Source organism: Dermacentor variabilis, chromosome 3 (assembly GCF_050947875.1).
Source record: "Dermacentor variabilis isolate Ectoservices chromosome 3, ASM5094787v1, whole genome shotgun sequence".
Classification (NCBI taxonomy): domain Eukaryota; kingdom Metazoa; phylum Arthropoda; class Arachnida; order Ixodida; family Ixodidae; genus Dermacentor; species Dermacentor variabilis.
In genome coordinates, this window is record NC_134570.1 from 143,885,216 (window position 1) to 143,898,444 (window position 13,229).

The following is a 13,229-nucleotide window of genomic DNA, read 5'->3' on the forward strand; positions in this document are numbered from 1 at the left end:
AACGCGCGCGGCACGCCGCCGGCGGCGCGCCGCGTGCCGCGAAACCTGCCGCGGAAGCTTTTTTTTCTGCCGCGCAGAGGATGGGTCGAGGAGCCATTTCCGGCGGCTTGCCGCGTGCCGCGAACCAATGAGAGACGTCCGGGCTTTCTCCTAACGCCATCTCTTGGCTACTGCCGAAGTTACTTCCAGCGGCGGCGGCGGAACCACGATCGACGACCGAGCCAGCCGCGACTGCGTTATGTGCATCCACGTGCTCGTGTGCATCCACGGTGAAAATGAATTTGAACCGGCAGAACATGATGGAGCAATTTCTAGAGACTGTTCGCTTGTTCCCCTTTCTATATGATAACACTCATCCGGATTATAAAGACAAGGATGCCAAAATGAACCGGTGGGCGATCATCGGCAAAAAATTCGATCTGACTGGTGAGTTGTTTTCATTCTCTATCTGAGCTTCCGCTGAATGTTCACGTCGGCAGGAATGTGCGGGGGTGAGCACACTTGTTTAGAGTGCTCTAGCGGTGTGCTGCGGAACAAATGAGATGGAATCTCGGTTGCCTGCGGGCATGGTGATTTTGCCTGAGCGGTTCGCATGTCGTATCAGGCTGCGCGTTTCGTACAGCGCCGCCTGAGCACTCAAACAAGTTGCTCATCTTTTCATTTTGCAACCTTTCTTGGTGATAAACAGTGGCATTTTTGCAGGACCGCAAGCAGCCGCAAAATTTAAAAACGTTAAAGATCGGTGGCTCAAAATTGTGTCGGCGCCGGAGGGGGCCCGGAAAAGTGGCGCCGGAGGAGAGGCCGGGAAGGTCCACACGAAGTGGCCACTTTTTGACATTGTGGATGGCATGTTGAGGCACACGCCACATTATGCGGAAAGGTAAAAAAAAAGGCAACTTAGTTGCGTAGCCATCTGCGCCAACTCAAGCCTGGCATTGATAACTTCACTACTGTCACCTGTCCTACCACTCTTCTTTAAGCCGCTTTCTTCGTGTTTAATATCTTTTTACCTGCTTTGACTGCCCAAGCATCTGTGTTTTTAAGAATTTATTCCCTTCAGCTGCGCTGGTAGCTTCGCTATTGTAATTTTCACATTACCTTTTTCCTGGCGAGAAATTTGCAGGGATTGCATCAAAACACCTGAAATTTTATATTTCAGGTCTTCATCAATGTGCCCCCAGAAGAGGACATGTACTGTTTGGATCGGACTGCTGGTACGATCTGTTGGGAACTCGGCGCTGACGCCCGTGGATGTACCTGGGTCGCAAGCCCCAAGGGTAGCGTTGGCCTGGCGGCCTGGGGTACAACTGGAAGCATCCGAAGGTCCCGGCAAAGCATGAGTCGAATGGTAACAACAAAACAACTTGTTTATTTTAACATTGCAAAGAGTCGGCGGTCAGGTTTGACCGAAGTAGAGAGACGGGAGAGCACTTTACTCAACAGAAGAAATCGGAGCCCTCCTTTTGGCGTCCGGGGGCAGCTGTTTTTATACTCTCGCAGTTGAGGGCAAGAAGGAACCCCTCAAAAGACGAGCACGTGAATGTACAATGGGCTAATGGTGACGCACACTGTCGTAGCGCTGCCGTAGCACCATGTCGAGCACGATCTCGTAGCACCCTGTCGTAGCGATGCCGTAGCACCATGTCGAGCACGATCTCGTAGCACCCTGTTGTAGCGCTGCCGGTCGGGCACAATGACTGTAATGAGAGGATGATCCCTGCTTTCGCTTCGCCTGGTTCAGGCACAATGACTGGAATGCGAGGGTGATCCTTTGCGGTCGCATCGCCGCAGTCGCGCCTGGAAACACCTGGCGGGGAGCGTTGCGGCGACGACGATCGGGCCAAAATGTCTGCCGCCCCGCCGCAGTCGCGCCGGCAAAACCACGTGTCGCAGGCGAAACGCAACAGACCGCCCCGCCGGGGGAAGGAGATCCCGATGGACAGGGGACTGCATCCGCTGTCCGGAGGGATGTCGCTCGATGATGCACATAACCGAAGTCGGGCGTCCCTCGACGTTTCTTGAGCGCAGCGCACAGAAGGCCTCGTTCTCTCGTTCAGGTTCGCACGGGACACTGCAAAGTGACTTCGGGAGAGTTCACATTTTTGTTCTCGTTCCCGGCAAGCGTTAGAACTACGCTGAAACTCAACCGCTCAGTCAGCAAGCACGGCACAACCCTCACTAAGCCCTGCCAGGCTCTTTCCCCTTTTTATACCACTGCCTAGTTCCTTACAGTAGTCTAGCATCACTCAGAACGCGTCCACAAATTGGAAAATTGCACTAGAAAGCATATCATCACTTTGAAACACTAAACAAAAGCAATATGTTAAAAAAAATCCTGCCTCAGGAAGAAAAACATCAGTAACAAACAATTTTGAGGCTGATTCCTACGTTAGGGGCTTCGACTTAAGCCATCGGCGTTACCGTTGAGACTCCCCTTTTTGTAACGCACCTCAAAGGAATATTGTTGTAAAGCGAGGCTCCAGCGCAGGAGGCGGCCATTTTTGGGAGAGATGGTCTGCAGCCATTGGAGAGGGCAGTGATCCGTCTCAATGATAAACCTCGAGCCGGCTAGATAGCATGACAATTTCTGAACGGCCCACACGAGACACGCACACTCTTTCTCGGTGGCGCTATACGCCTGCTCACGACTGGTCAGCTTACGACTAGCATACAGGACGGGGTGTTCTACTTCTCCATTTTCCCGTTGGCACAGTACAACGCCCATGCCTCGCTCACTAGCATCGCACTGAACAATGAACCCTTTTGTATAGTCTGGCGATCGTAGCACAGGCTGGTTTGTTAGGGCACTCTTTAGGGCGCTAAAAGCTCTTTCCTTTGTCTCGTCCCAGACGACTGTTTGAGGCTCTGTTTTTCTTAGAGCATCCGTCAGGGGAGCCGCGATATCAGAGTACCTAGGGATGTACCTCTGATAGTAGCCGGCGACACCCAAGAACGACCGAATATCGGTCTTGGTGCGCGGTTGCGGAAAGTCTCGCACAGCGGCCACTTTTATTTCAGAGGGGCGGCGACGACCCTGACCAATCACGTGACCGAGGTAGACAACCTCGGCCTGTGCTAACTGGCACTTAGGAGCCTTGACTGTCAAGCCCGCTTCGCGCAGGCGGGTTAGCACTGCCCGCAAGTGTGCCATATGCTCAGACCAGGATGCGGAGAATATCGCTACGTCGTCTAGATACGGTAAAGCGAATTCTTGCTGTCCCCGCAACACTTTATCCATGAGACTTGAAAAACAGTATGGCGCGTTCTTCAAACCAAAACTCAACACTTTAGGACGGAATGTTCCCATTGGTGAAATGAACGCCGCATACCTACTAGCCTCTTCTGTAAGTGGAACCTGCCAATAACCCCTGACAAGATCTAGGGTGGAAATAAACTGAGCGCTACTAACTTTCTCAAGGCGCTCCTCGATGTTAGGGATCGGATAAATTTGATCCTTAGTGATGGAATTAAGCCTGCGGTAGTCGACGCAAGGACGAGGTTCCTTGCCCGGTACCTCAACTAAAATCAAAGGGGAGGTATAATCACTCTCACCTGCCTCAATAACACCGAGCTGTAGCATTTTCTTTACCTCAGCCTCCATAATATCGCTCTGGCGGGGTGACACCCGATACGCCTTGGATCGTACTGGCTCTGTGGAGGTAAGTTCTATATCATGAGTAAGTACAGAAGTCCTACCAGGCCTCTCAGAGAACAGACCTTGAAACTCTTGTAATAGCTGGTGTAGTTCGGTTTTCTGCTCGGGCGACAGCGGTGCATTACTGATAAGGTCACTAATGACTTGACCGGTGTCTTCCCTGTTCGTCACTGAGCCTAGTCCCGGAAGCTCGACCGGAAGCTCTTCAGGAACGTTTACCATCATGCACACCACTGCTTCCCTTTGTCTATAAGGTTTGAGCAGATTACAGTGGTAAACTTGCTGTGCTTTCCGCTTTCCTGGCAGACTTACCACGTAGTTAACGTCCGACAGTTTCTGAACAATTCGCGCTGGGCCCTCCCACTGCACGTCTAGTTTGTTGTTTAGCGATGTGCGCAATATCATGACCTCATCGCCCACCTCAAAACGACGGGCCCTGGCGGTCCGATCATAATAAACCTTGGCCCTCTGCTGGGCCTTTGCCATTGCTTCACCTGACAACTCCTGTGCCCTTCTTAAGCGTTCGAGGAGCTTAAGCACGTACTCCACCACGACTGGGTCGTCGCCCCTACCTTCCCACGATTCTCGAAGCATGCGAAGCGGAGATCGAAGCGAGCGACCGTACACCAGTTCAGCTGGCGAAAACCCCGTAGCTGCATGCGGCGCGGTTCTTAACGCAAACATCACCCCAGGCAGACACAGCTCCCAGTCAGTTTGATGTTCAAAACACAAGGCTCTCAACACGCGCTTCATGACGGAGTGGAGCTTCTCAACGGAATTCGACTGTGGGTGGTACACTGAGCTGTGTAGCAGCTTTACCCCACACCTTTCGAGAAAAGTTGTCGTCAAAGCGCTAGTAAACACTGTGCCCTGATCTGATTGGATTTCCGCAGGGAAACCAACTCGCGCAAATATGGACAGTAGTGCATTAACTATCTCAACTGAGCTGAGTTCTTTAAGCGGCACTGCTTCAGGGAACTTTGTCGCTGGGCAGATCACAGACAAAATGTGTCTGTACCCCGTGGCTGTTACCGGCAGAGGTCCCACAGTATCAATAACGAGCCGTCTAAAAGGCTCCGTAATGATAGGTACCAATTTCAACGGCGCCCTCGATTTGTCCCCTGGTTTGCCCACCCGCTGCCAAGTGTCACATGTCCTCACGAAATGGTCTGCGTCCCGAAAACACCCTGGCCAATAGTACTCTTGCAAGAGACGGTCCTTAGTTTTCTTAACTCCTAGGTGTCCGGACCACGAACCCCCGTGTGACAAGCGCAACAGATCCTGACGATAGCATTGAGGCACGACCAGCTGATCGAACTCCACTCCTCTGCGGTCTAGATACTTCCGGTACAGGACTCCACCTCTTTCCACAAAACGCGCAGTTTTCCTGGCGATACCTTCTTTGACATTGCAGCGCACGTTTTCCAGGCTGCCATCCTTTTTTTGCTCGGCTATCAAAGCCGTCCGGCTGACTTTTAGCAACCTATCAAGTCCGTCTGACGTAGGCGCGATGAGCAAATCAGTAGATAGCTCTTCTAACTTTCCCGCGTCGGGCGCTTCCTCTCCAGTATCTGGCGCCTTTAACGTTACAGACTCAAGTTTATTCAGTTCGGGCGTGCTCTGAATATCAGCTTGCGGCGCCTCTGACCCTTTTTCGTTTGATAACGTCGGCCCCGCAACTACCGCCTTTGCAGCGAGCTCCCGAACCTTCGATCTGGTTAAGGCCTGAACACTAGCTTCACCAAACAAAAGCCCCTTCTCGCGCAGGAGGTGATCGGACCTGTTTGAAAATAGGTACGGGTACTGGGGTGGCAGCATAGATGACACTGCCGCCTCTGTCTCAAGCGCTCCGAAAGGTCCTTCAATAAGCACTTTTGCTACCGGCAGACACACGCTATGAGCTTCCACGGCTTGCTTGATCCACGCGCACTCGCCCGTGAACATATGGGGTTCTACGTAAGACGGGTGAACTACATCCATCGTAGCTGCGGAATCGCGAAGCACTCGGCACTCTTTCCCGTTCACGAAGAGGTCTCGCATGTAAGGCTCGAGAAGCTTCATGTTCTCGTCAGTGCTGCCTATTGAAAAAAACACAACTTTTGGTGTTGTTTCCGGACACTGCGCCGAAAAGTGACCCGGCTTCTGGCACGTATAACAAACGCGCGCTTGCCTCATCTCGAACCGCTTTCTGCGTTCGGCTTCGGCTGCCGCCGTCTCCTTAGGTTCGGTCGCACTGCTTCCACTCGCATCCGCACTACGCGTGTTCCCCTTTGCTCTCATGGGTGTGAACTTCGGCCTCTCAAACTTCGAGCCAAATTCACCCTTTTGACCGTCCTTAGCTCCGCGAGCCCGACGCGTCACAAACTCCTCGGCTAGCTCAGCGGCTTTAGCCACCGTACAAACGTCTGGCCTATCCAAGACCCAGTATCGCACGTTCTCCGGTAACCGACTATAAAACTGTTCTAGCCCGAAGCACTGCAGAACTTTATCGTGGTCACCGAACGCTTTCTCTTCTTTGAGCCACTCCTGCATGTTTGACATAAGCCTATACGCAAACTCTGTATATGACTCACTTCTGCCTTTCTCATTTTCCCGAAACTTCCGACGGAACGCCTCCGCAGACAGCCGGTACTTTTTTAGAAGACTCGATTTCACTGTGTCGAAATCCTCTGCCTCCTCTCTATCCAAGCGAGCGACTACGTCGGCCGCCTCGCCGGGTAACAAAGTGAGCAAGCGCTGTGGCCACGTTTCCCGAGAGAACCCCTGCTTCTCGCACGTTCGCTCAAAGTTAACCAGGAACAAACCAATGTCCTCTCCAAGCTTAAACGGCCGCATCAGGTCAGTCATTTTGAACAATACTCGTTCTCCTGCACCGTGTGCCTGACTTCCATTACGAGCGCGTTCCATCTCTACCTCAAGACGCTTCATTTCCAAAGCGTGTTGACGGTCACGCTCTTCTTTTTCTTTCTGCTCTTTAAGTTCGCGCTCCTGTTTCTCTTTTTGCTCTTTAAGTTCGCGCTCCTGTTTCTCTTTTTGCTCTTTAAGTTCGCGCTCCCGTTTCTCTTTTTGCTCTTTAAGTTCGCGCTCCTGTCTTTTTGACCTCTCCTCAATAGTCTCAAGGCATTCCGACAGCTCGTCATCCTCAGCCTCTAACTCAAGAATAGCCTTTAGCAGTTCTGGTTTTCTGAGTTTGTCCGAGACATCCAGACCCAACTCTCTTGCAAGCTCTAACAATTTCGGTTTGCGCAACGACTTCAAATCCATGGCTGCTCTGAATGCTGCTTTCTCTACTGCTTACTATTGTCTTGCCGCAAACTAACCCGGCAGCAACGACAACCACAATTACCAGCTCTGTTTCTGACACTAACAAAAAGCCTGGCAAAGCTCAGAAGAAGAAAGTCCCGCACTCACCAAACCTCGCAGGCAGGAATTCCGCGCAGTCGTTCCGCTGCAGGCAACCAGTCGTCACACAGGGCTCGTTGCACTGCTCCCGGATCGTCGTTGAGCTGCTCAGCATACAGTCAACTGCATCTCTTCGCTGCTGGCCTCCGTTGTCGCGATCTCACCACTGGCAGACAGTTGTTTGAAGTCGTAGGCGATCTCACCGCTGCCAACCAGATGTTTGGATCGGACTGCTGGTACGATCTGTTGGGAACTCGGCGCTGACGCCCGTGGATGTACCTGGGTCGCAAGCCCCAAGGGTAGCGTTGGCCTGGCGGCCTGGGGTACAACTGGAAGCATCCGAAGGTCCCGGCAAAGCATGAGTCAAATGGTAACAACAAAACAACTTGTTTATTTTAACATTGCAAAGAGTCGGCGGTCAGGTTTGACCGAAGTAGAGAGACGGGAGAGCACTTTACTCAACAGAAGAAATCGGAGCCCTCCTTTTGGCGTCCGGGGGCAGCTGTTTTTATACTCTCGCAGTTGAGGGCAAGAAGGAACCCCTCAAAAGACGAGCACGTGAATGTACAATGGGCTAATGGTGACGCACACTGTCGTAGCGCTGCCGTAGCACCATGTCGAGCACGATCTCGTAGCACCCTGTCGTAGCGATGCCGTAGCACCATGTCGAGCACGATCTCGTAGCACCCTGTTGTAGCGCTGCCGGTCGGGCACAATGACTGTAATGAGAGGATGATCCCTGCTTTCGCTTCGCCTGGTTCAGGCACAATGACTGGAATGCGAGGGTGATCCTTTGCGGTCGCATCGCCGCAGTCGCGCCTGGAAACACCTGGCGGGGAGCGTTGCGGCGACGACGATCGGGCCAAAATGTCTGCCGCCCCGCCGCAGTCGCGCCGGCAAAACCACGTGTCGCAGGCGAAACGCAACAGTACGTTAAGTCTTGTTTCCATAAGTGTAACTTCAGTTTATAAAGCTTCAAGTGATTTAACTTGTTATGCATCTGTGCTTTTGTGTAGCTCCATTCTGCCATCTCCACTGTCATCGAACAGCCCTTCCAGTCCGAGTCTGGTGGCCAGGTGTGCACCTCATTGTTTGCTTACCATAACGGTTACTGCAGTGAAACAGTTTATGTACAACATTGTCATTTCATTCACCTGTGCAGCTGTATATCAAGCCCGGCTGCTACGCGTTTTCAAGAAATGTAAGCTGTACTAATTGTGGTATCATTATCCACTAATAGTAGTAACATCCTATGTCTTTATATAATGCAGGTACTCTGACAGCCCCAATGATTTTACTGATGAAGACGATTTGAGGTGGGTGGTGATTTTCAGTTTTCCTAGCTGTGGTGCATCACAGGTTCCATATCAATACACCCTTTCCACAAGCCTTTTATGTATAAGAGTGGGTCCACTCTATTATGCACTGTTATGCTGCACTCCCATAGAAAAGGATTAGTTTTATGTGCATACAGATCTTGGCTTAGTTGCTGTCATGACTCGCAGCAGGTGTGCAGTTTCAAGTGAATCACACACTCAACACTGCACTGCAATGTGCTGGGAAAAACGTTTAGGTGTCCTATTTAATGACTGCACGTCTAAAAACTGCAACAAGGTGTGAAACCAAGCTTTCGGGTACTAGATGAGTGTGATGTGTCTTGCTCCTTTTCATAGCATTGCAAGTACACATGTTTTTTGCACGGCATAAATTGCAACATATTTATTTTTTCTATAGGCTCCCCAGCACATCAGAAGGTGCAGCATCTGCTGCTGGCTCTTCAGGGTAAGTTAGTGTTCACTTCCTTGTGTCGGAATATGACACCGTAACAAACATTTTTTTGAGGCAGGTTGTCAACTTCACAAGCAGGAGCCGCCGCCCCAGATCCAGGGTAAGAAAGCTGTGCGCACTTTCTTTGACTGGAAGCAGACATAATTTTCCAGTGCATTTCTTGAGTGTAATGATGTGGCCTGTCCTGCAGGTCTGCCAAAAGGCGAGCATCCAATGGACCTTCCTCTAGGTACTGGCATGGTTCACATTTCCTGCAGTATTTGAATGATAATCAGTGATTGCAAGAAAACATTGCGCTGATATATCTATATGCAGGACCAAAAGAAGGCAGCCTGACAGCTTCGACGAAGCGGTGAAAGATGTCTTGGGCAGCTGCTCAGCTACGCTGTTAGAACTAAAAAAAAAAGAAATGCCTGCACCGACAGATGACAGTCAGGAGGCAGCAAACTGGATAGCTGCTAAGCTGAGGATGCTACCAAATAAAAAAAGATGCGAGGTAACATTCAAGATCCACAAGCTGCTGTATGAAGCCGAAATGGAGCAGTATGAATAAATGAAATGTGAAGTGCAAGCAATCGATAATATTTTTCTATGAAATCAAGCAATTTCGGCTTTCTTTTGACATGATAGTGTTTGTGCATGCTGACAAGTAGTTGCCTGTTATCGGAAATTACCTTCCGTCCTGCACGGGTCACGACACTTTCCTGCCATGGCACCTGGCCGTCACTCATGAAGTAGGATGCCAGTCTATCCCTTACTTCCAATGCAGCCCTGTAACAGAGAAAAGCACGATATGTTCAACCTTTTCCTTCAGCTTATTCTGCCTGTCTGACTGAGGTCACAGTTCTAATGGGTGTGTTTTACTCCTCGTCGTTAGCTGTACCCACTGACTTTGTTGAAAACATGCACTACGCATGTATTTTTGCACTGTTACAACTCTTAACACAAACTCTAATGAAGATCTTATGCCAAGTGTTAAATGATCAAGTTAAATGAAATGTTTTGAAGGTTTCGCTGTTTGTTATTGATGAGCTTCAATTGCTTTATTGTAAATAAAGCAGGAAATGCAAACTATTACTGATTTCATGCCTTCATGGAAATAATTACCGAGCAGAGTGGTACCCCTGGTCTGTCCATCCAGGAAGGGCACTACTGTCGTTCCTCCATGCTCCATTTGTGACATTTCCCTCCCAGTTTTCATGGTCAACAAATCCAGGAGGGTTGTACGTTGTCCTTGCAAACACCGAATCTTTCATCAGAAAATTGTGAAGAGCCACACATGCCCTTACAATGTTCTCAGTGGTTTCTTCTGACGCTCGAAAAGGTCTCTTCAGTATTCGCCACCTACTAGCCAGGATACCAAAACTGTTTTCTATAAGCCTCCTTGCACGACTCAGCCGGTAATTGAACACTGCCCTCTTCAAGTACTCGCTATACTGGCTGACCCTGTAGGCTTGAAGAGCTAGAAAAAACAAAAGGTCAGGGCATTAAAGTTACAGCATACATGTACATACTTAGATGAAAAATGCAATAGCACTAATTTCAAATCATTTAAATAACTGGCAGCTGTGGCACCCGCTAACTACTTGAAAAGAAAAAAAAAACTGTTCCTACATCTAAAGTCCTCTGGGTGCCTCTTTTCAGTGCAGCCAATTTGAAATGCTACATAAACTGATATTATACGGGTTTTTATTAATTTTTGCATGCTTAAGTTGTGCTAAAGAAATGCTACATAGGGCCACCTTTGGCTGAATTGCACAACTTGTGATTTTCAGTATATTATCCTGTCAGAAAAATAGGTTAGAAGTGCTCATGCATTTGCTTACAATCATGCAATTAAACCTTGTATGTCAGCATTACATTTTATTACTGCATCATACTATTGCTTTCGCACAAAATGCAACATAACATGTAAATTATCAGTAATAAAAATATTTTAATACACTCATATTGCACTGCATACACGAAATTTAGTCCACTGCACCATTTCTTTTTCCATGCAGAAACAACCTTTCCTTGTAGGACTTACTATGTACATGCATGCAGGCTAGACTGCATTTGTAAATGTTTTGTAGAAATTGTTTGACAATTTTTACCGTATGCATGCATTGCACGAAACTGTATCTGCTATGGAAAACAGTGGCAGCAGTAACACAGTACAGCTGCATTGATATTTCATCTCGGCAATCAGAGGAACATGTCAGCGTTAAAAGTAATTGAAGCAACTTGCCACGTCGAGGATAAGGGCGCATGAGGTAAGGCTTCAATGGAAAGGCCTCGTCGCCCACCATCAAGTATGGTATCAGTCCCGCTGAGCCAACTGTTGCTGCTGGGGGCATCCCAAATCTGCGCTCGCCCAATATGCGCATCAACTTCGTTCTTAAGAAAACTCCTCCATCGCTTTCTCCCCCGTAGTGGCCAACGTCCACATACACAAATCTGAAATAAAGCAAGTTTCAGTGTAGCCCATTTAGCATCTGTAGCACATGACTTTCACCTTGCTCCTGCTGAATTCACTACTGCGTTCAAGTCTCGTAAAAGTGATATCGGCGCTGCATTATAGTTTGACTAAATATACATGCCACACACAATCACAACTCGGATTACCATCTTAACATCTGCTGCTATTTGTGCAGAACCAAATATGTTTACTGTCAACCTGCGTGAGCAAACCATTGTAATCATACACCTGTCTACGCTATGCTCCTTAATTCGTCATGTAACTTACACCATTGAACTGTTCTCTTTTCTTTCAGTGTATACAATAGCACTCTTTTTCAATGAATATAACACACTTTTTTCATGATTCACAAGAAAAATGCACCATTAACGAGTAGTTTAACAAAAGTTTTGTTTTGCCATGAATGCACCATACCTATAATGGGCATCGCATGTTGCCATGAGGACTGTGCTGAACGACTTCTTGTAATTCAAGTTTCGTGACCCTGAATTTGCAGGACATTCAATGCTCACATGCTTTCCATCAATACATCCAATGCAGTTGGGAAAACTCCGGTTCGCAAGCATGTCTGTGGCAATCTGAAAGAGTGATCGGGAGGCAATATGAGACTGTGACAAAACAATAGCGTAGTAATGCATAAGGCAACCTTTAGTTGTCTTATGCGTTATGAGATGCCGGAGTTCAACACATTTGAAAAGTCAGTATGCAGGGGGCATTGGGAAAGTCAGTAGCATAAGAAATGAGGTAAAGAAAGGCAAGCTGGACGCTTGTCAACACTATAAACTCTCTCCGCAGTAACAAAACGGACTGCAGTGCACTTACTCTTTTCCATTCTTCTGCTGTTTGTGGAAATCTTAGATAGATTGGCTGAAGTATTTCCCATAATGCAGCACAAGTTTCTCTTACGATCATTCCAGCCGTTGACCGTCCTGTCAGGAAGTTGAACGACAAACTTCTCATTGTGTCGCCGTTTGCGAGAAATCTGAAAAGCGTATTCTCATCACATACGTCTCAAAGGATAAATGAGGAGGAGAGGAGGTGAGTTAATTGCATCACACAGTGCTCATGCGGTATGTTTTAGACAATATTTTCCGAGGGACTGCTGATCAGGCACTGTGACGGGACAGTACCGGGTCACGGACTTTCAGACTTACCTTACTATCATGGCAAGTCGATCGTGTGCGGATATCGACTGCCTGAACGGAGTGTCCTGCCGCTCAATCACAGGCCGAACTAGGTGGAGCAGTGTGTCGAACGAGCTCGGCGGCATCCGAAGGAAGCTATAATCAAGAATCAAAGACATCACTATCACGTCACACACACGGCACACTACGCGTTTAAAAAGGTTATAATCACTCATTCTCGGAAGAAGCCTTCATCTCGCGCGCGCAGCCGGGAAAGCAAAACATTCGCTTGCCCCTCAACGTCTCGGTAGCGCCAGCAGGGGTGCACCCAAAACCTTCGTCTGCGTGCCTTTTGCGCGCGCCGCCGTCGCAACAGCAGAGAACACACAATGACCAAAACGCTCATCGTCGTCAGAACATCGTCGTCTGCATCTGCCATTGCAGGAATCAATGCGATCAGCGCGGTAGATGACGAGGGACGAGGAGCTGGTCTCCTCCGAGCAAGGAAAAAGCTCGCGACAACCGCAATGCCGCGCCTATGCTCGCGCAGTTCGAGACAAGGCGAGATCAGCGCTGTCACGTGACTACGCGGCGGCCGCCGCGAGCACAACCGATGTGGCCTCTCTGCCGCGCGGCGTTCTTGCCACCGGCGGCGTGCCGCGCACGTTTTGACGCCAGTGTGTTCGTACCTTAAGAGTTCGCCAATTTTTTACAGTGAGTGTTTATTTGATATATGCTTTTTTTCACATTACTTATTATAAATGCTTCTTGTGCATTTCGGAACCAACGGCTATGTACT